Source organism: Cibotium barometz, chromosome 20 (assembly GCF_041138505.1).
Source record: "Cibotium barometz isolate CiBa-2024 chromosome 20, ASM4113850v1, whole genome shotgun sequence".
NCBI lineage: Eukaryota > Viridiplantae > Streptophyta > Polypodiopsida > Cyatheales > Cibotiaceae > Cibotium > Cibotium barometz.
In genome coordinates, this window is record NC_141065.1 from 22,768,517 (window position 1) to 22,792,905 (window position 24,389).

Consider the following 24,389-nt stretch of genomic DNA (forward strand, 5'->3'; position numbering starts at 1 on the left):
TAGAGAGAGAATATTTAGATTTTAAATATTTTTGGATGAAAGTTCCCCTGAAATAGAAGTTCAAAAAGATTTTCAGAAGGTGCATTAGAAATTAAGTATAATCTGTTCAAGAGGCATTATCCTGAGGGTGAAGATTTTTTTCAAAATTTTAAATTAAGGTTCCTATGGATCAATAAGATTCATCCAAATTTAGGGAGGAGATAAATGAAGAAATAAAAGAAAAATCCTCCAAAAATGAGTAAATACTCACATAAGATGAAGAGTTGACTAAGGACAAGGTTAATAGTTAAAAAGGGAGATATTTAGAAGTAATGATGCATTTTTGACACCTCTGCATGGGGGAATTTCCCTCATGAAGGAGGAACCTATTTCACATGCTTGAATGAGTTTTAAACTCCCAAATAATGGGATATTTTTATCTCTCCTCTCTCCTGTTTCAACTATATCCAAAAAGTGAGCAAAACTGACCTAAAAATGGTCAAAAATTGACCAAACTGATCTGAAAAATTCTAGAATCAGTTGGCTTGGTTAGAAGCTCACTTTTTCCTATAAATAGAACCCCTACCCTTTGTTGAAACTCAATAGTGTTTTGCACTCTTACCCTGTCTCTCCCAAGTGCCAAAAATAGTGAATTGTACTCATAATTCATTAGTTTTTGACATTCCCTCTTCTAGAAGATTGGTGGCCACTCTTGTCTCAAACAAGAGTAGAACCCTCAAACCATCAAGCCAAAGGAAAGCTCTTAAATTATCAATTTAAGTTGGAGATTCTTCTCTTTTATATTCTTTTTATGGTTTTTTATGATTTTTGTCTTCTCTACATTGCAAATGATGTTATGCCTCATTGTAAAAGGCAATTCCCTCTCTTCTCTAGTGATTAATGAATAAAATCAAGTTTTTCATAATGTTTCTCTTAAATAAGTAGAAAAATGTTACTTTAGAATGATTTAAATACTCTTGGTGCATTTCTAATTAATTTTAGAGACTTAAAAATTGAAAAATGGTCAGCCATACAAAGCAGGTTATGGCAAAATTTTTTAAAAGTTTGGAAATAAGTATTATCTTTCATTATTCTAAAAGAGTAATCCTTATGATTTTTATACTCTAATTTTCATGCATAGAAGATGCATTTTGATTATTTGTATAAAAGAAATTTAGTTTTATTATAAAAGTATTACTTTCATTATGATTGATTTTTATGCATAAAAGTATGCATAAAAGATTATTTTTATTATATAAAAGTGTTACTTTTATCATATTTGATTTTCATGCATAGAAGTATGCATAAGAGATTTTTTTTAATATAAAAGTGTTACTTTAATCATATTTAATTTTCATGCATAGAAGTATGCATAAAAGATTTTTATTATTATTATAAAAGTGTTACTTTTATCATAATTGATTTTTATGCAAAAAATTATGCATAAAATATTTTTTTATTATTATAAAAGTGTTACTTTTATCATATTTGATTTTTATGCATAAAAGATTTTTTTTTAATTATAAAAGTGTTAGTTTTATCATATTTGATTTTTATGCATAAAAGTATGCATAAAATATTATTATTTTTATTATAAAAGCGTTGCTTTTATCATAAATAAATTTTATGCATAAACATAAGCATAAAAGATAATTTTTTATATTAAAAGTGTGATTTTCATCATAAATGATTTTTATGCATAAATGGGTGCATAAAAGATATATTTTTTATATTAAAAGTGTTATTTTTATCATAAATGGTTTTTTGCATAAATGGTTGCATAAAAGATATTTCTTTATATTAAAAGTGTGATTTTTATCATAAATGATTTTTATGCATAAATGGGTGCATAAAAGATATTTTTTATATTAAAAGTGTGATTTTTATCATAAATGATTTTTATGCATAAATGGGTGCATAAAAGATATATTTTTTATATTAAAAGTGTTATTTTTATCATAAATGGTTTTTTGCATAAATGGTTGCATAAAAGATATTTCTTTATATTAAAAGTGTGATTTTCATCATAAATGATTTTTATGCATAAATGGGTGCATAAAAGATATTTTTTATATTAAAAGTGTGATTTTCATCATAAATGATTTTTATGCATAAAAGATATTTTTTTATATTAAAAGTATGATTTTCATCATAAAGATTTTTATGCATAAACATATGCATAGAAGATATTTTTTTATAAATTTAAAAGTGCGATTTTCATCATAAATGATTTTTATGCATGAACATATGCATAAAAGATATTTTTTTAATATTGAAAGTGTGTCTTTCATCATAAATGATTTTTATGCATGAACATATGCATAAAAGATATTTTTTTATATTAAAAGTGTGATTTTCATCATAAATGATTTTTATGCATAAACATATGCATAAAAGATATTTTTTTATATTAAAAATGTGATTTTCATCATAAATGATTTTTATGCATGAACATATGCATAAAAGATATATTTTTATATTAAAAGTGTGATTTTCATCATAAATGATTTTTTATGCATAAATGGGTGCATAAAAGATATTTTTTAAAAAAGAGTGATTTTCATCATAAATGATTTGTATGCATAAATATATGCATAAAAGAAATTCTTTCATGTTAAAAGAGTGATTTTCATCCATCAATGATTTTTATTATGATGAAAGTGTGACTTTCATCAGAATTGGATTTTATGCATAATTAGATGCATATAGAATCTTTATAATTAAATAAAGGTTCTCTTTAATCCTCTATTAATTTTTATAAAAATTAGAAAAAGGAATAAGCAGATAATATGTGAGAGAAAATTCTACCGTTTCATATTCACTAAGATGGTAATGAGAAAATTCAATTAGATTATCGAAGTCGGAGATCGAGATAAATGGTTATTTGTCGAACGAAATTTAGAAAAAGAGAAATTGAAATAGTACCTTTCAAGAAAGATAGTTTAGGAAGAACCTTTCCAGTTTAGGAAGAACCTTTCCAGACCCAAACTCTGATTCTAACTATTGACCAAGACCTAATTCCTTCGTCAATGACGATGTGCTCAGTTTAGGAAAAATGCACTCAAAACACCCACCGAATCTGAAACTAAGTTAAGACTTTTGATTTTCATTTGAGGATCAAGTTGACGTGTTTGGAATTTAGACCTGGATCTAGAAGTATTGAGATACGGATTTAAGATTATTCATAGTTTTCAAACAAAAATCAAAACTGAAAACTTGCATAGACACCCTGTTTTCTTAAAGGATTGTCTTACGCCAGAATCTTGGAGGGAGCATTTGGCATATATGTTTATCTAAGGGAATTTCGGTTACAACAGCTGGCGCGGGGAGCGGGACACCTCACGCGGTAAAGCTTGCCAAGATCTTGACCAGCCTCGGTATGGTTAAAATGGTGTGCTTCCGGTACGATGGGCGAGGGCCGACGAAGCGATCCCTGAGTGAAGTGCCAGGACACCTAAGGAGGATCCTAGAGGGTTCTGACCAGGCAATGCACAGGTTCGCGGTGCCGAGGACACCCATGCGTATGTCGAGGAAGATATTGTATGACAGACTAATGTTATTGTAATCTATCACTGGATCTCGTTGTTGACTCGCTGGTCTCAACAATACGGAGAGTCCAGAGTGATTCTGTTTTGTGAGAAACAAAGACTCAATGGAAATTTTGAAGTATGACATGTGTAACCAGTAAATTGTTTGTCAATGGATTTTTTTATATATTAAAGTTTTAAAGAGGAGTGTGTGCGTATCTGTTTTCTAAAGCTAAAGTTAAGAAAGGCATTTCAACTATGGGTGGGTGAGTAGTTGTTTGGATCTATCGATTCCAGTTGGCAGGGTGGTGGCTAACTTATGGGCCGGATGGGGTTAGGCTGGAATCAATGGAGTTTTAATAATCAAACTGAAAACTCTTAGGATTATGCTAGGATTCGAGTAGATAGTTAATTCCTTGATAAATTTCTCGATTGAGTAAATCAACGGCTATTCCTAATCTTGATTAGGAAAAAAGCATTGAATTGCTCAGATGATCAAATTATACCAGTGATAGTTTCCTTCTATCTGGTTTATTCAGGTGGAGGATAGCTTAGATTTTGATCTCGTTAGAAAACTTGTTAAGAAAAATTCAAAAAGGTGGAATCATCCTCGCTTTTCGGGCATGGGAAATTTTCCCGATTTCGGTTTTCGGAGTGACCACCAGCCTAGTCTTGTGCCCGGACATTCGTGGGCGAGGCCTCGAGTGAGAAACTCTGCCCCATGCATGAGGGGGCTGCTTCCGTTGTCAGCTTCTGGGAATCCGGTGCATGGAGTGGGCAGAGGGATCCCACACCAACATTCCCATACTAATGTAACTTGATTGTTTAGTTTGATAAGAATCTCCTAGCTTTGGCTCCTTCCATTGAAACATCTAATAGAACATCACCAGTGGTACTTGACTTCTTGTCATCCTTTTTAAGTTTCACACGTCCACCAGGAAATCCCATGTTAGAGAGTAAAATCTCACATTGCTCTAAGCATGCATCTGATAGCTCTGATGGAAAAATGGAATAAGCATAGTCAAGATGAAGCTTTAATAGCTTATCCAGTATTCTAATTTCTGCATGTAAACTACAAATGTAAACTCTCTCTAGATTTATAGGAAGTATGGGATCCCAATTGGGATCCTGAAGCACAATACATGGTTCACCCTTGAATTCAACTATTTTTGTTGACTTTCCCTTACTCCTGGTCTTTGATTTCCCTTTAGCCTTGGTGGGGTCTTTATCACCAGTTAATTGCTTTATCTTGTCTCTAGATGGAGTCTTTTACAATCCATTATAGGGTTGTACCAATCCGAACTATTCCTTCCTGCCATGCAATAGAGGTATGGGTTTGCACATCTAGGACCACCACACACCCCATACATGCACTTCAATGCTTTCAAGTCAACACTCATGTGCCACTCAACTGTAAAGTATCCTACTCCATCCACCACAAGCATCTCTCCTTTATTCTGAACATCAATGACGCTTGGAATTTCTGTGTGCCAAAACAACCATTTGAGAGTATCAATGACGCTTGGAATTTCTGTGTGCCAAAACAATCATTTGAGAGTATCAATGACGCTTGGAATTTCTGTGTGCCAAAACAACCATTTGAGAGTATCATGACTCTCATATGCTGGCACTACAGCTACCTCTATGTACCATAGTTCCATCTCTGACTGTGCACTATGTAATGGCTGGTCTTCCTAACCTTGGGCATAATTTAAAGCTTTGTTCATCAGCCCTATACTGATTCTTTCCATTTTTTGATGTTTGAGAATTTGTGCCTCATCAAGATTGATAACAAAAATAAGATTACCCTCATAGTCCTCTATTGTGCACTGATAGAACTTCACCACCATGACTAATTGGACCCTTCTAACATCTATAAATATGTTATTATATGTGTCATAGTTGAATATTAATTTCTTTTTTTTTGGCTTCTCTACAGTCAATAAACCGTCAATGTGTTTGTATTCACCTATGAACCCTGGAATAGCCAAATTTTGTTGGTGTCGTGCCATTGCTGCTACGGTATGTGGTAGGGGTAAGCCAAACACATGAAGACGATGAGGCTTCATACCTTGGATAAGTAGCTTTGATATGGCTTTGTATCCCTTTCTTCTTATTGAAACTTTGTCACATGCCTCCACCACCTCAGCACAGCAGGCTTGACCAAGTCACAAAAGTCATTGAAAACTTCCTTGACTACCTTCCTTTGAAGCCCTACACACTGCAAGAGCTTGAGCATTTCAATCATGTCATTGTTTTTTATAGAAGATTTGATCATAGAAATTATATCTAGAGGATTATCCAAGCAAAAACTTCCCACACTATTCATATAGGTTTGAGCAAGCCTCATTCGTTTCTTCCTAGCACCCCCATGTGCGGCTAGGCATGTAACACTTTTAAACTATCTAGATCTCAGTCTTAACCTAAAAGGAGTGCCTTTTAGTTGGGTTTTTTGTAGTTCATGTGTTAACGGTTTAACATGCTACCTCACAAACACAAGAGAGAAGAAGAAGAGAGTGCTTGCAAGGGTCAAATCCGATGACTTGCACTTGGCCAACCCTAAAGGGTTAACTCCCCGATGTGAGGCCGCTAGGGGCTCACTCTACGATCTCTTTGTGTCACCCAAAGAGATATCCAAGCAAGATATGTAGGAGCAAAAGGGAAGGAGCTATGGAGATCTCAACTTCTACCTCATGCCAATTGTATGCAAACAAGACAAGGTGGAGATCAATGAGAAGGGAGTGAAGGAGAGAAGGAAGAGCAAAACCATTCCTATTCACATACACCAACAATCACAAGGTGGAGATCAATGAGAAGGGAGTGAAGAAGAGAAGGAAGAGAAAAACCATTCCTATTCAGATACACCAACAATTACAAGAAAGCAAACTACCATAAAACACCGTAGAGAGTAAGAGAGAAAGAAAAACTCAATTGAGACAAATGGGATTGTCCCTTTTCATATTTCATAAAGAGCTCACTTTTTACAATGGCCTGGTAACATCGATGGTGGATACCAGGGGTTTTGTCTAGTGTTTGTACTAGAGATGGACAAGTTCAAAAACCTATCAAAAATCATTGGTAAATAGGCACTAGTTCACCCTTCTCTACTTTTAGTGTTCCCTTTGCAACCAAGTAGCATTGGCTAAAGTCTTCCATATAACATCCATGATAAGTGAGGGTTAAACCTCACTTGTAAACCCTGCTCGATCATCTAACAAACAAAAACTAGGTTCTTTGTTATGTTTAGCACAATAAGAACATTTGAGAGATACTTCATTTTGTCATCATGTATTGACAAATTAATTTTACCAACATGCACAATAGGGTATGTTGTATCATTACTTAGTTCTTCACATCGACCTTTTAAAACCTAGAAACATTTGTAATTATGTATAGGAAAATATTTTGATTTTTTCTTTGATTGCAGAGGGTGGTTGAAATTGACGCAGCCCCAGCCCTCCAGGAGAAATTTTGATGCATTGGATGACAAATAATGTATTTTTATACATGATTAAAGGTATTCTTATTTTGTAAATTACTATTTTTATAATTAATGTACTCAACTTTATTTATAAATGCATCAGAAATGATCCTGAGTGGCTGGGGGAGCACTGCCAGAACAGTGCAAATTTTGAGCCGCAACCACCACTGCAGACCCTAAATTCGTACTGTTCTCGCATAGCTTCTCTAGTCCTCCAGGAGTAATTCTAATGCATTGAATGACGAACAATGTAATTTTACACATGATTAAAGCTGTTTTTATCTTATAAACTATTATTTCTCACAATTAGTGTACTCAACTTCATTATAAAAGCATAAGAAATGATCCTGAGTGGCTGGGGGAGCAGTGCCAGAACAGTGCAAATTTTGAGCCTGCACCGCCCAGCAGAGCCTAAATTCGCACTGTTGTGGCATAGCTTCCCGAGTCCTCTAGGACCAATTCTCATGCATTGGATGATAAACACTATATTTTTACACATGATTAAAGGTGATTTTATCTTCTAAACTAATATTTCTCACAATTAGTGTGCTTAACTTCATTATAAATGCATAAAAAATTATCCTGAGTGACTGGGGGAGTAGTGCCAGAACAGTGTAAATTTTGAGCCTTCACCGTCGCCGCCGCCACTGCGGAGCCTAAATTCGTACTATTCTGGCATAGCTTCCCCAGTCCTCCAGGAGCAATTCTGATGCATTGGATGATAAACACTATATTTTTACATATGATTAAAGGTGTTTTTATCTTATAATCTACTGTTTCTCACAATTAGTGTGCTCAACTTCATTATAAATGCATCAGAAATGATCCTGAGTGGCTAGGGGAGAAGTGCCAGAATAGTGCGAATTTTGAGCCTACATCGCCGTTGCAGAGGTCAAATTCGCACTATTCTGACACAGCTTTCTCAGTCCTCCAGGAGTATTTTTGATGCCTTGGGTGACAAATTGGCACATGATAGACACTCCATGTTAAACAAACATGAGGAAACTTAAAATTTTAATTATCAAGAGGTTACAAATGAAAGCCAGATAGGCTTGTTACAAAGGGGGGTTTGAAACAAAAGAGTTGCTTCAAAAAAAAGGTTAACATCTAAGATCTCTAGATCATGTCTCGCTCACCTCGAATGCGCCGAGCTAGTTGCATGTCCTTGGCAGATATGGTAATCCTCTTTGCATGTATTGCAAGGAGGTTGGTGTCTTCAAAAAGGCCAACAAGGTAAGCCTCAGAGAGGCTTCTTGCAATGCTTCAAGGGCAATCCTCTGCACATGAAACTATGCTCTATATCGTTGGAGAATCTCCTTCACTGTGTAAGAAAAAGGGGCTCTTCTTATTAGCAACTCAGTGTTCCTATGATAAAACTTGATTTCTTGTAGAACCCTATGCCCTTGGCGCATCCTTCTCCTTGGAGCTCTATGTGTTGTGTTAGTGCGTTGGCAAGGTTGGGACTTCCTTGGCTTGAAGAGCCTGACCTTTCTACGCTTGTGCGCACTTGCAGGATCCTCCTCTTGGTCTCTCTCATAGTCTCAATTCTCCTCCTATTGCTGTGGTACCTGTGTATCAAGTTCCTCTCAAGTAGGTAGGGGACCCTGTCGTCCTGAATATAGTAGGTTCTTGCCACCTATGGTGCTGCACAATGTAGGAATGTTTTCACTAACCTAGTCGAACTGCTCATCATTGGCCTCTCTGTCTTGATCTCTAGGGTGGCTGCATTGAGGGGTCCTCTTCACATGCTTGCTCCCACTAGAAGGGCCTACATGTGTGTGCGCTGGTGTTGATGTGGGAGGAGGGTTGGACTCTGGTGATCCCATTGAGTGTATCCTAGAATCCAAGGGGTCACTCTCTTCTGTGGTGTTGCTAGTATGTGGTTGTTGGGTGCCTTGCATTGTGTTTTGTGAAGTCATGGTAACACGTGCGGTGTTCTTGGTGCTTGCCATATCCATGTATGACTATGCTAACGTGGTGATGTGCTGGTGTCCTTACGTGGGTGTCTACGTAGATCTTGAGCTCAATTGAACATCTCTTGTAGATAGGTTATACGTGTTCCTCCTACAGAATCTCCACCTCCATGTCTTGTATTTTTGAAATAAACCCCTCTTGCTTTATAATGTGATTTCTCCATCCCTTGGGTACTCCACATGTCGAATTGAATTAGAAAAAGTCAAGGTTAAAACACCAGTTTATTTTTTTTACCGTACAACTTATCATATAGTGTGTTACTTTACTCTCTCCCCAAGCACCTAGCACACTTGTGAATTCTATGATATGTTGTTGGAATGATGCTCGTTCTTGGTGGGCAGTTGTACTAATTTGATTCATAATGCAAACCATGTTATTGAAATTTATCCAAAGCTGTTTGCGCATATTTACAAGAGCCGGAATTGGACAATCTACATTTGTGGTGATTGCACACAGGTCCCTCCAGAGTCCCCAACTCTTCTTTGAATTCTCTATGTTTGCTGGCTTCTCCAAAAATCTCCTTGCCTTTGATCCAGTCATGGAGACCTTTTGAGCAACCTCGTATGACATACTAGAGGCCTGCTTATTCACTCCAATTTTCACGTTTCTGCCGTGGCAGCCCAGAGAATTCAAAAGATGCTCTAATTTACCAAGGGCTGCAACTTTCCTCTTGTGTAGGCATTGTGAATGCATAATCGATATGGCACTTAAGCAATCGATCAAAGATTCTCATGAATGCGTGAAGTGTGAAAGTGAATATTCTTTAGTGGAAAATTAATGATGGGACTCCAATTTGAATTCCTGTTTGGTTCTCCTAGCATATCACGAGACATGACACCTTCCACCCATCTTGCATTTGGTTGTTTCTCATCTTCATCATCAGTTAATGATGGGACTCCAATTTGAATTCCTGTTTGGTTCTCCTAGCATATCACGAGACATGACACCTTCCACCCATCTTGCATTTGGTTGTTTCTCATCTTCATCATCAGTTGACTCGGTTGGATCTACTGCATCTTCTTGTTGCTTCTTCCCTTTCTTGGGACCTTTTGAGGCATCCTTCCCAATAGAACCAACCTTCTGTATACCTTTTCCATTTGTCTTTTTTTGCCTAGGAATATCAATCTGAGCATTGCAGTATGGACAAGGCCACCTTGATGTCGCGCCTTGAGCACAACCCATCCATGCATTTCATTGTCTTCAAATCTCCCCCAAGATGCCAATCCACCTTGAACTTTCCTATGTTTTCTACATCTAAAAGTTGACCATCAATTTTCTTTTTGATCACATCTGTTATCCAGGGAGTCCTTTCAAACATCTATGTCAATACCTCATGTGTCTCCTTCGGTACCTCGAATGCACCAAGCCACCAGACCTCTTTCTCAGATTGCACACTAAAACTTGGTTTGGTAGTCTTTTCCCATGCACAAATCATGGCCTCATTCATGAGCATAATGCTCATATGTTCTAGCTTCCAACCTTTCACAATTTGGCACTCATCTAGCTTGAGCACAAATGAAAGTGTGCTCCCCAAAATTGTAAATAAACAGTAATTTACAATATTCAAAACAAAATAATCGTCTTCATTTTCTACTAAAAAACATGAATAGTAGCAATTACAAGTTCTCACCTTCTGGTGAAAGACCATAGAACTTCACCATAGCTTGTTGTAGTCTCTCAATATGAACAAAGATGTTATTGTAATCATCATAGTGAAATTATGTACTTGTTGTCTTGATTTTCTTTCTGATCAACCCTCTGTCTAATATTAATGTGCCCTCAACGTGATAAAACTATCCTATAGCTCACTGCACGTCATCATTATTGATACGCTTGACATTGTGAATCACCTTGAGTGTAGGAAATAAAGTGCCAGTGATTCCTTGTCTTAGAAATGCATCTTTTACAACCTAACGGATTGCTTGGTACCCTTTCATGCTGATTCGAGTCGCATCACAAGCATGTTGAATTAATGAAGAATTGATGGAGGTGGTGTTGGAGCTCTATATATGGCTCACTCTACCTAACTTGGTCTCACCTATATATATGTATCTTGTCCTCAATATGAATCAGTCTTTGGGAGCATACATGATGTATCTCTTGTCTTGTCTCTTTCTCTCTACATTTCAACATGGTAACAGAGCATCTATAAGGGAAGCATCTATGTGTTCTTATTAAATTCATGATTATAATTTCATGTCTTACAAGATTGTTCTTTGACTATGTGTTGTGTACATGATTTTATAGCTTAACTTGTTGTAATTAGAGTTGTTTCTTAATTGCGTCCTTAAAACCAAAACCAGTGCAGGTGTGTAGATTGTATTGTGCTGGTGAATCCTATCAAAAAAGTTTGTCAAACGGAGTTGTGAGTCAAAAGTAATGACAGTTCAGGCAAATTGCATCTGTAACAGCAAAACAGGTTCTTTGAATAAGCAAACAGGTTCTTTGTGAGAGCACACAGGTTTCGTCTTCGTCAAGCGTCTTCGTGAGCACACAAGTTTTGTCTTCATCAAACATCTTAGCAAACCGCCAAATCTAGCTTCTTCATCAAGCGTCTTTAGCAAACCGCCATGTAAGATTCCTCCCCCACCCCCTTTTTGATGTCTAGTATCTTTCCCTGTAATCAATCCCTCTTCAGAAATATAAAGACCTTGTTTCTAACTATTTTAACCTAGAGAGAGAAAATATTCTAGAGAGAGAATATTCAGATTTTGAATATTTTTGGATAGAAAAATATCTCTTATAATTAAGATGAATTCTCCTAAAACAAAAATTCAAAAAGAATTTTCCAATGTGCAATTGGAATTAATTGGAAATGTGTATAAAGGACCTTAGCCTAAGGGTCTAGATTTTCAGAAATTTTTGGATTATGGTCCAATTAAGGTTCCTATGGGCCAATAGCATCAATCCATGTGTAGAGAGGAAAAAAATCCAATTTGCAAAAGAAGATACCCAAAAATGAGTAAATGCTCACATAAGATGAAGAGTTGAAAATGTACAAGGTTTATTAGTAAAAAAATATGAGCAATATTAAAAATATGAGATATTTTGGGTATCCAAAAATGAGTAAATGCTCACATAAGATGAAGAGTTGAAAATGTACAAGGTTTATTAGTAAAAAAACTATGAGCAATATTAAAAATATGAGATATTTTGGGTATAATGATTCCATTTTGACACATATGTAAGGAAGGGGAGTTCTTTAAAGGAGGTGCATATTTCACATAAGATGAAGAGTTGAAAATGTACAAGGTTTATTAGTAAAAAAACTATGACACATATGTAAGGAAGAGGAGTTCTTTAAAGGAGGTGCATATTTCACATAAGATGAAGAGTTGAAAATGTACAAGGTTTATTAGTAAAAAACTATGAGCAATATTAAAAATATGAGATATTTGGGTATAATGATTCCATTTTGACACATATGTAAGGAAGGGGAGTTCTTTAAAGGAGGTGCATATTTCACATGCTTGAATGAGTTTTAAACTCATAAAAATTGAGATATTTCATCTCTCCTCTCTCCTCATTCAAGTCTAGTTTCAAAAAGTTAGCTTAACTGACCTAAAAATGGTCAAAAATTGACCAAACTGATTTGGAAAATTCTAGAATCAGTTTGTTTGGTTAGGAGCTCAATTTTTCCTATAAATAGAATCTTACCCCTTGTTGAAAAATATATAGTGTTTATGCATTGTTACTCTACTCCACCTAAGCCAAGAACTGTGAATTCATTAATAATTCACTAGTTTTTGGAGCTTCCCTCTTCTTCAATCCCCATTGGTGGCTCCATCAACATAATTAACCAATTGATTGGTTAGGGGCCTCTACCGTGAACAAAGAATCAAGCAATTTGTAAGGTAATTAGTGAACTTTGATCATTTTCTATAATTTCTCAATGTTTCTCTCTTCTCAACCCCTCTCAAGCTTGAGAAGCTTAATTAGAATGGTTTGTGAATGTTATTGAAGTTAATTGATGAATGGTAGTGAAGAGTTACATAATTTGATGAATGCTATTGAAGTTAATTGATTAATGATAGTTAAGAATTACATAAATTTCTATTTATGCTTAATTCAAATGGTTTTTATGAAAATTCTCTCTCTCACTCAAGAAATGGTCATACTCATGACCCATTCTCAATCCAAATGAAGCTTTTCATAAAGCTTTTCCTTAATCCAAGATTAATCTATACTTGAGGTCAAATTAATGGCTTTTTTCTATGCTTTTAGTTTATGTATTTCATGAATATTAATGATTCAATCCATTATGGATTATTGATCCAATTAAGGATAATTCTAATTAATTCTTAATGATAAGCTTTATTCCTTAGAAAAAATTGAGATTTATCAGTCATAGCAGCGGAGCTATGGCAAATTTTTTATAAAAATTACGCATAAAATAATTTCATTCAAAGCATGAAAAGAGGACTTCCTACCATATTCTAGGAATTATCATCCTAGATTAATTGAAGATATTCATAGAGAAATTGATTTTTATATTATGCATAATTGATTTTCATGCATAGAGGTATGCATAATAGATTATTATTTTAACATAAAAGTGTTACTTTTATCATAATTAGATTTCATGCATAGAGGTATGCATAAAAGATTATTATTTTAATGTAAAAGTGTTACTTTTAGCACAATTGAATTTCATGGCATAGAAGTATGCATAAGAGTTGATTATTTTATTATAAAAGTGTTACTTTTATCACAATTGAATTTCATGCATAGAAGTGTGCATAAGAGTTGATTATTTTATTATAAAAGTGTTACTTTTATCATATTTGAATTTCATGCATAAAAGTATGCATAAAAGTTGATTATTTTATTATAAAAGTGTTACTTTTATCATATTTGGATTTCATGCATAAATGTATGCATAAAAGATGATTATTTTATTGTAAAAGTGTTACTTTTATCATAATTGGATTTCATGCATAGAGGTATGCATAAAAGTTGATTATTTTATTATAAAAGTGTGACTTTTATTATATTTGAATTTCATGCATAAAGGTATGCATAAAAGTTGATTATTTTATTTTAAAAGTGTGACTTTTATTATATTTGGATTTCATGCATAGAGGTATGCATAAAAGATATTCTTTTATACTAAAAGTGTGATTTTCATCATCAATGGATTTTATGCATAACTTAGATGCATAAGAGAAATTCTTTTATTCTAAAAGTGTAATTCCTACCAAATTGAATTTATGCATAAGAAGATGCATAAAAGATTGATTTTTACTTCGAAAGTATTAATCGCCAGCCTTCGAGGTATACAGGAGTAAGAATATCCCTTTCTGATCTTATAATTATTCTCTCTCTAAAATAAAAGAAAGATTCTGTTTAAAAAAGGAAGAACCTTTTCCCTGAGTACTTCTCAAGAGTCCCACCTGTTTTAAGGATTCAGAACAATGAGTTCAGAAGTGAGAATCGATGTATTGGATATCAAGGTTTTGGTCTTCATTTGAGTACGGCCCAAAAGAAGTTCTTTATCTCTTGGGAAGTATAAGAAGTTATCTCCCAGATATTGTGGACCAAAGAAAGTAGGTGATTTAGCTTACGAACTTCTTTTATCTCCTCATCTCAAAGTTCTGAATGCCTTCTATAGAAAAATGTGCCAAATCCAAATCATGAAAAGACGGTAAAACTTCAGTGGCAAGTTACCGTTGGCTTCTAAGTTACACTAGCTCTTTCCTTTATATAAGTCGTAACTTTTACTTGTCGTTCACAGTAATCTTACTCCCATCGATCTCCTTTCTTTCTTAATCTCCTTCATGGCTTGGCAACAAGAATTAGTTTTATCCATAATTATTCCTCACCTTCAAGACGCAAGTGAGTCTGTGAAGAAGGATTTTATAGAACAGTATGAGCGCTCACTTTTCCCTCACTTGGGAACTTCTGTAGCTCAGACCAAATGGCGGACCTATCAAGACATAACTAGGATAACACCCTGGGGTCAGCAGCACTTTCGTAACAATGTCCGCTTAGCCATGGTTATTGAAGCTTTGGGTTTGGGTCCCCGATACTACTGCGTCATGAGATCAAGGCATCTTGGGTTTTCTGAGCGGGTCTTCTTACTGGCGTGTTTTCTTCCTCATGAGAAGATATGCCTTTACCCCGTTTTTGGCTTGCCTCTCAGAGGTCCTTTTGTTAGATCACCTCATACCACTGAGATAGGTGCGGCAATAACCAACAGAATTATTCCCATAGATGAGTTACCTTATACTTGTGCAGCTTGTGAGTGCTGCTTTTGTGACCATATGATGAACGAGCTTATGGAAGTGTAAAGAGTTCTTCTATCTTTACTGTATAAGTTCCGAGAATGAATAAAGTTTAAATCTTGTTCTTATCTTGCTCTCTTTGAGACTTTTCTTGGTGGTTAATCTTGATTAAAATTTTTCTCTAAGTCTCATATTCGTGCATCTTGCGAAATTACCCTAGTTTGCGAGATGAGGACATCTCACGTTTTTTAAGTGGGGTAGAATGTAAGATTCCTCCCCCACCCCCTTTTTGATGTCTAGTATCTTTCCCTGTAATCAATCCCTCTTCAAAAATATAAAGACCTTGTTTCTAACTATTTTAACCTAGAGAGAGAAAATATTCTAGAGAGAGAATATTCAGATTTTGAATATTTTTGGATAGAAAAATATCTCTTATAATTAAGATGAATTTCCCTAAAACAGAAATTCAAAAAGAATTTTCCAATGTGCAATTGGAATTAATTGGAAATGTGTATAAAGGACCTTAGCCTAAGGGTCTAGATTTTCAAAAAAAATTGGATTATGGTCCAATTAAGGTTCCTATGGGCCAATAGCATCAATCCATGTGTAGAGAGGAGATAAATCCAATTTGTAAAAGAAGATACCCAAAAATGAGTAAATGCTCACATAAGATGAAGAGTTGAAAATGTACAAGATTTATTAGTAAAAAAATATGAGCAATATTAAAAATATGAGATATTTTGGGTATCCAAAAATGAGTAAATGCTCACATAAGATGAAGAGTTGAAAATGTACAAGGTTTATTAGTAAAAAACTATGAGCAATATTAAAAATATGAGATATTTTGGGTATAATGATTCCATTTTGACACACATGTAAGGAAGGGGAGTTCTTTAAAGGAGGTGCATATTTCACATAAGATGAAGAGTTGAAAATGTACAAGGTTTATTAGTAAAAAAACTATGACACATATGTAAGGAAGAGGAGTTCTTTAAAGGAGGTGCATATTTCACATAAGATGAAGAGTTGAAAATGTACAAGGTTTATTAGTAAAAAACTATGAGCAATATTAAAAATATGAGATATTTGGGTATAATGATTCCATTTTGACACATATGTAAGGAAGGAGAGTTCTTTAAAGGAGGTGCATATTTCACATGCTTAAATGAGTTTTAAACTCATAAAAATTGAGATATTTCATCTCTCCTCTCTTCTCATTCAAGTCTAGTTCCAAAAAGTTAGCTTAACTGACCTAAAAATGGTCAAAAATTGACCAAACTAATTTGGAGAATTCTAGAATCAGTTTGTTTGGTTAGGAGCTCAATTTTTCCTATAAATAGAATCCTACCCCTTGTTGAAAAATATATAGTGTTTATGCATCGTTACTCTACTCCACCTAAGCCAAGAACTGTGAATTCATTAATAATTCACTAGTTTTTGGAGCTTCCCTCTTTCTTCAATCCCCATTGGTGGCTCCATCAACATACTTAACCAATTGATTGGTTGGGGGCCTCTACCGTGAATAACGAATCAAGCAATTTGTAAGGTAATTAGTGAATTTTGATCATTTTCTATAATTTCTCAATGTTTCTCTCTTCTCAACCTCTCTCAAGCTTGAGAAGCTTAATTAGAATGGTTTTTGAATGTTATTGAAGTTAATTGATGAATGGTAGTGAAGAGTTACATAATTTGATGAATGCTATTGAAGTTAATTGATTAATGATAGTTAAGAATTACATAAATTTCTATTTATGCTTAATTCAAATGGTTTTTATGAAAATTCTCTCTCTCACTTAAGAAATGGTCATACTCATGACCCATTCTCAATCCAAATGAAGCTTTTCATAAAGCTTTTCCTTAATCCAAGATTAATCTATACTTGAGGTCAAATTAATGGCTTTTTTCTATGCTTTTAGTTTATGTATTTCATGAATATTAATGATTCAATCCATTATGGATTATTGATCCAATTAGGGATCATTCTAATTAATTCTTAATGATAAGCTTTATCCCTTAGAAAAAATTGAGATTTATCAGTCATAGCAGCGGAGCTATGGCAAAATTTTTATTAAAATTACGCATAAAATAATTTCATTTAAAGCATGAAAAGAGGACTTCCTACCATATTCTAGGAATTATCATCCTAGATTAATTGAAGATATTCATAGAGAAATTGATTTTTATATTATGCATAATTGATTTTCATGCATAGAGGTATGCATAATAGATTATTATTTCAACATAAAAGTGTTACTTTTATCATAATTAGATTTCATGCATAGAGGTATGCATAAAAGATTATTATTTTAATGTAAAAGTGTTACTTTTAGCACAATTGAATTTCATGCATAGAAGTATGCATAAGAGTTGATTATTTTATTATAAAAGTGTTACTTTTATCACAATTAAATTTCATGCATAGAAGTGTGCAAAAGAGTTGATTATTTTATTATAAAAGTGTTACTTTTATCATATTTGAATTTCATGCATAAAAGTATGCATAAAAGTTGATTATTTTATTATAAAAGTGTTACTTTTATCATATTTGGATTTCATGCATAGATGTATGCATAAAAGATGATCATTTTATTGTAAAAGTGTTACTTTTATCATAATTGGATTTCATGCATAGAGGTATGCATAAAAGTTAATTATTTTATTATAAAAGTGTGACTTTTATTATATTTGAATTTCATGCATAAAGGTATGCATAAAAGTTGATTATTTTATTTTAAAAGTGTGACTTTTATTATATTTGGATTTCATGCATAGAGGTATGCATAAACGATATTCTTTTATACTAAAAGTGTGATTTTCATCATAAATGGATTTTATGCATAACTTAGATGCATAAGAGAAATTCTTTTATTCTAAAAGTGTAATTCCTACCAAATTGAATTTATGCATAAGAAGATGCATAAAAGATTGATTTTTACTTTGAAAGTATTAATCTCCTTAAATAGAATTTATGCATAAATAAATGTGTTAAGAAATCTTATATCAAATATAAGAATTCTCTTGTATTCTATACTTAGATATGAGATGTGATAGGATGTGATAAGAGGTGTATAACATGTGACAAGAGGTGATAAGATGCTTATGAAATAAGTTATGAGGTGATAAGATGAATTAAGATTTGATAAGATGTGTATGGGATGAGGTAAGAAGTGTATGTGATAGGATAAGATGTATATGGGTTGTGATAGGGCGAGAATGGATGTGATGTAAAAGATTAGATGTGAAGGCATATGGGGTTATGTGAATGGGAATGTGAAAATGGATGTATGTATGTGGATGTGTGGATGTGGAGATGGGAGTGTGGATGTGTGGATGTGGAGATGGGAGTGTGGATGTATGAATGTGGAAAGGGATGTATGTATGAAGATGTTTATGCATAGATGTGAATGTGGATGTAGATGTGGCTGTATAGATGTGAATGTGGAATGTGGATGTGGATGTATGTATGTATGTGGATGTAGATGTGGATGTATAGATGTGAATGGGAAGGTGGATGTGGATGTATGTGAATGTGGATGTATAGATGTGAATGTGGATGTAGACGTGGCTGTATAGATGTGAATGTGGAATGTGGATGTGGATGTATGTATGTATGTGGATGTAGATGTGGATGTATAGATGTGAATGAGAATGTGGATGTGGATGTATGTATGTATGTGGATGTGGATGTATGAATGAGGACGTGATAGTAGATGTATGCATGTGGATGTGGATGTATGGATGTGGATATGGATGTGTATGTATGAATGTGGATGTATAAATGAGGATGTGAAAATGGAGGTAAGCATGTAGATGTGGATGTATGGATGTGAATGTGGATGTGGATGTGTATGTATGAATGTGGATATGGGATGTGGATGTATAAATGAGGATGTGAAAATGGAGGTAAGCATGTAGATGTGGATGTATGGATGTGAATGTGGATGTGGATGTGGATGTGGATGTATGGATGTGGATATGGATGTATGGATGTGAATGTGGATGTGGATGTGGATGTGGATGTATGGATGTGAATGTGGATGTGGATGTGGATGTATGGATGTGGATATGGATGTGAATATATGATATGTGATGTGAAGGAATCTGAAGTGAAGAGATGGAAAATGATGTGATTGGATGAGTACACATATAAATGGAATGTGGAATAAGTAATGTGGATTAATGAGGGATAATGTGGAAAAATGAGAGTTAATATGGAAATTGTATTTGTAAATGCTGTTTGTAAATGGCTGTTTTATGTCAAGAATGCTGGGGAAGCATTTTGACCGTCTTGTGACTAAGGTCATGGAGACCTAACTGATAAAGTTGCAACTGCTGACAGAGAGTCAATGGAGGACGTCTCGCGTAGCAAGGTCGACCGAGGTCTTGACCAGCCTCGGTTCGATTAAAATGGTGAGCTTCCGGTACGGTGGATGAGGGACCAAGGAAGCGGCCTACGAGTGAAGCGCTAGGTCACCTGTGAAGGATCCTAGAGGGTGCTGACCATACGGTGCTCGGGCTCTGGGTCGCCTAGGATACCTACACGTGCATCGAGGAAGATATTGGAACAAGGAGTAAGAGTTGTTTTCTGAAACCGGGCATGGATCTGGTTGATTGACCTTGCTGGTCTTCAATGGATGAGTCCATGGCTCTTTTTATGGATCTGCTGGTTGATCTTGCTGATCTTCAACGAGAGTCCATCTTGATTTTTATAAGTGATTATATTGCTGAGTATTATGGGCTAGGAACTATTGAAAAGGCCCCTGAGTGGACAGGTGGTGAGCGTTCTAGTTGCCAATGATGCCATAGATACTCTGATGAAGGAATGATGGGAAATTATGAATCAATCGGATAAATTGGAAGATTGTGATCAGTGGTACTATGGTTTCATTAAAGGATTGTTTTAAAGTTAGCTGATGCTAAGAAAAAGGCAATTTCATATTGGGTGTGTAAGTAGTGTGGCTAGTTTTATGTTTGCATGAACTTCCGGCTAGGGGGCCTTGGAACTCTTTTCCTTGGTATCCGGGACAAAACCTAACCAAATTCCAAATTGGATCCCATCACTACAGTGGTTGGGCGGTTGGCTAACCCATGGGATTGGATGGGGTTAGGCTGGACTGATGGATCCATAAATCGAGACTCAACTTTTGTTATTACGATAGATAAAGTAAATCCCGGATAGTAATTGTTCTATGGATAGGAATCAACGGCTGTGCCTCTTGAATGGGGAAAAAAGCTTTGATCCCAATGATCCAAGTGCAAGTTTCTTCCTTGATCCGACCAAATATCTTATAGATGCAATTGGATCAGTTTGATCAGAAATGATCTTGACTACGTTAGAGTAAAAAGTTATCCTGGTGGAATCTCCCGTGCTTTCTGGTAAAGGAAGTTTTTCCGGGTTCGGTTTCGGAACAACCGACGGATTAGTCTCTTATCCGGATATCCATGGGTGAGGCCTCGAGTGTGGGACCCCTGTCCCGCGCGAGAAGTGCTACTTCCGCTGCTAGTACCCCGAATTCGTTGCTCGGTGGGAACAGGGATCTCACACGCCAAATCTAGCTTTTTCGTCAAGCGTCTCTTATTATTTTGCTATTTTTAGCAAAACGACCAATCTAGCTTTTTCATCTATCAATGAATCTTGTGTCCCACGTCTCGCTATTTTGAGGACTCTTTTCTTATTGACGTCTCCTATCTCTTGCGATCGTCCTTATCTATGGTGTGCAAATTTTGTGATTTTCTATTCTGGATTCTGACAATGTTCTTATCAACGGAAGGCCCTATTTTTGATGCATGGCATCTTGCTTATATGGATTGGCAGAGGCGTGATAAAGCAGCTCATCGGTACATTCTTTCTGCTCTTAGTGATTCTCTCATGCTTGATGTGTATGACTTTCCTACTTCCCATGACGTATGGGAGTATCTTATAGCAAATTTTTAGAAAAAGTGTGTTACAGAAACACTTTATTTGAGAGGTTTGCTTTCAAAGTTACAGTATGAAGTTGGTACTGCTATAAGGGGGCATATTGATTCTTTCAAATCTATTCTGCGGGTGATCCTGTTCCACGAAAGCAACTTATTACAATTCTTCTTGATACGATAAAGGATCCGTCTTATGACAACATTGTTACCATTCTTTCTAACAAGGATGGTCTTGATTTTGACCAAACTTGTATATCTTTGATTGAGTACTCTCAACGTCAACAATGACGTAGCTTTGGTCATGATGCAGCTATGTTTTCACAACAAGAGGAGCCTGAGTCACAACAGTTGGAACGGGCCTTTTATGTGCGAAGGCGTCCTTTTCAACGAGGCAACCGTAGAGGAGGTCATCGTGGTGGTAGTTTCTCTCGTCTCAAATTTCCTAACAAGCATTGTTCTTACTGTAATAGGAATGGTCATATTGAAGATGACTGTTGGGCACGTCAATATGATGAAGAACATAACATTACCACAAAACAACCACGTTTATCTAGAGATTATTCTTCTTGTGATTATTGTGGAAAATCTGATCATCCCTCTTCCATGTGCTTTAATTGTCGATTTGATGTAGATCGAAATCGAGCATATGCAGCCGAGCATCATGATAATGTTGTGCCTGAAACAAGTTATGTTTTATGTTCAGCTCCCCCAGACAGAATACTTCATGTACGTGATGGTTCACTTTTCATTATTGATTTTGGTGCTACAGGAAATATGACATATGAATCTAAGTGGCTACATAACTATCATTCTTTACCTGTCAAGCGTGTTTTTTATCTTGCTGATGATACGCCAAGTCAAGGGCATTGGAGATTTATATCTTGGCACCTTATCTTCTTCAACTCGAGTTTGCAAGACTTGTTAATCTTGGTTTGTTTATTGGATTCGACCACACCAAATGCCGCATTGAGAAAGATGGACAGATTATTGCAACTGCTTCTCGTAATGGCAATTTGTTTGAGCTCTCTCTTAATGATGCTATAGCAAATGTTGTCACTGCTCCAAGTGATCATGATTGCAAGATATGGCATCATCGCTTTGTTCATGCTGATTTCTCTAAGCTTCTTGATCTTCATCGTCAAGGTCTTGTACGCAGCATGGATCTTAAAGCTCATCCTCATATGGGAATCTGTGAGTTTTGTGCTCTTGGCAAACACAATCATAAACCCTTTCCTCTCTCGAATTCAGTTCATTCTCATGATTTGTTGGATCTTGTTCATACCGACATTTGTGGACCTTTGCCTCCATCGAGAACACAATATCGTTATTTCATTACGTTTATTTACTCACGGTATACAGTTGTTTTCTTGCTTCGACAAAAATCTGAGGCGTTATCTCTTTTTAAGCAATTTCACAAGGCTGCCGAACTTCAAACTGGTCATCGCGTCAAGAAACTTCGCAGCGATAATGGTAGAGAATATGTGTCTTGTGAGTTTGAGAGTTATTGTACGGACCATGGTATTCAGCATGAACATACTATTCCATATTCACCTCAATAGAACGGTGTTGCTGAACGTAAGAATCGCACTATTATCAATGCTATACGATGTATGCTGATTCATTCTGGGTTATCTCGTGTTTTCTGGAGTGAAGCTCTCTTGACAGTAGTCTTTGTTCAGAATCATCTTCCTACTACTACTCCTTCTGGGGGTAAGATACCCATCACAGCATGGACAGGTGAAATTCCTTCTGTTTCTCATTTTCAAACCTTTGGATGTATTGCTTATATTCATGTTCCTAAAGAAACACGAGAAAAGCTTGATGCTCCTGGGCTTAAAGTTATTTTTATTGGGTATTTTGACACTTCCAAAGGCTACAAATTCTATGACCCGTCCTCCAAGAAAGTGCTTATGAATTGTGATGCTATTTTCAATGAACACGAGAAAAGCTTGATGCTACACGAAAAAAGCTTGATGCTCCTGGGCTTAAAGTTATTTTTATTGGGTATTCTGACACTTCCAAAGGCTACAAATTCTATGACCCGTCCTCCAAGAAAGTTCTTATGAATCGTGATGCTATTTTCAATGAAAAGCTTATGGGCGGTACATGGTCCATGGATGATTCTGATGATACTAAATCTTTGCTTCAAGCTTTTCCATTCTTGTGTGACGATGAATCTTCTTCTATAGAGCAACTTTCCTCTTCACAATCATCTAAAGAGCAACTTTCCTCTTCACAACCATTGATTCCGAATGTTGTCATTGATGATGTTGACATTTTTATTGATCTGCCTATTGATTTTGAGCATGGTTCTTGTCATGTTTATGATGAAGATTTCGAGGCTAATGTTTCCTCTACTTCTGAAGATCCAGCCACGTATAGTGATGCTATATGCTCTCCACAAAAGGATCAATGGCGAGAGGCTATGGAAGCAGAGTACGATTCTCTTATCTCTAAAGGTACATGGATACTCACTGAGCTGCCTCCTGGCCATACTGCCATTAAGTGTAAGTGGGTATATAAGACAAAATTTAAAGCAGATGGATCCTTTGACAAATTCAAGGCATGTTTAGTTGCCAAAGGTTATTCTCAAGTTGCTGGCGTTGATTATCATGAAACCTTTTCACTAGTTGTTCGCATTACTAGTTTCGGGTTTTATTGGCATTTGCTGTTCAATTTGACTTAGAAATTCATCAGTTGGACGTGCGCACAACTTTCTTGAATGGAGATTTGAATGAAGAAATTCACATGGAACAGCCAGAAGGATTTGTTATTGCAGGTAAGGAAGATCTTGTTGCTCGTATTCATAGGGCTTTATATGGTCTTAAACAAGCTTCACGGGCCTGGTACATCAAGTTTGATCTTTTTCTTACCTCCCATGGCTTTCTCTCTTGCTCTTCTGATCCCAACTTATTTACCAAACACCAAAATGGTAGTTTTGTAATCCTTGCCCTTTATGTGGATGATACAATCCTTGTTTCCACAACCAAACCCTTGGGGAGTACAATCTTGGGCAACATTTTGTTTCCACAACCGAACCCTTGGGGAGTACAAGGGTCTCTAGCTATGGATGAAAAAACCCTTGGGGAGTACAATCTTGGGCAACACCTTGCATGTCCTTCTCTTAAGCATTGGTCTTCAGCAAAGCGCGTGTTGAAATACTTTTAAGGCACTGCAGATTATGGTTTGGTTTATCAACGACAATTTACATCCGACTCCATTCCATCTCTTTCTCTTTTGGGTTACACAGATGCAGATTGGGCCAGCTCACATTTATCTATGCGATAT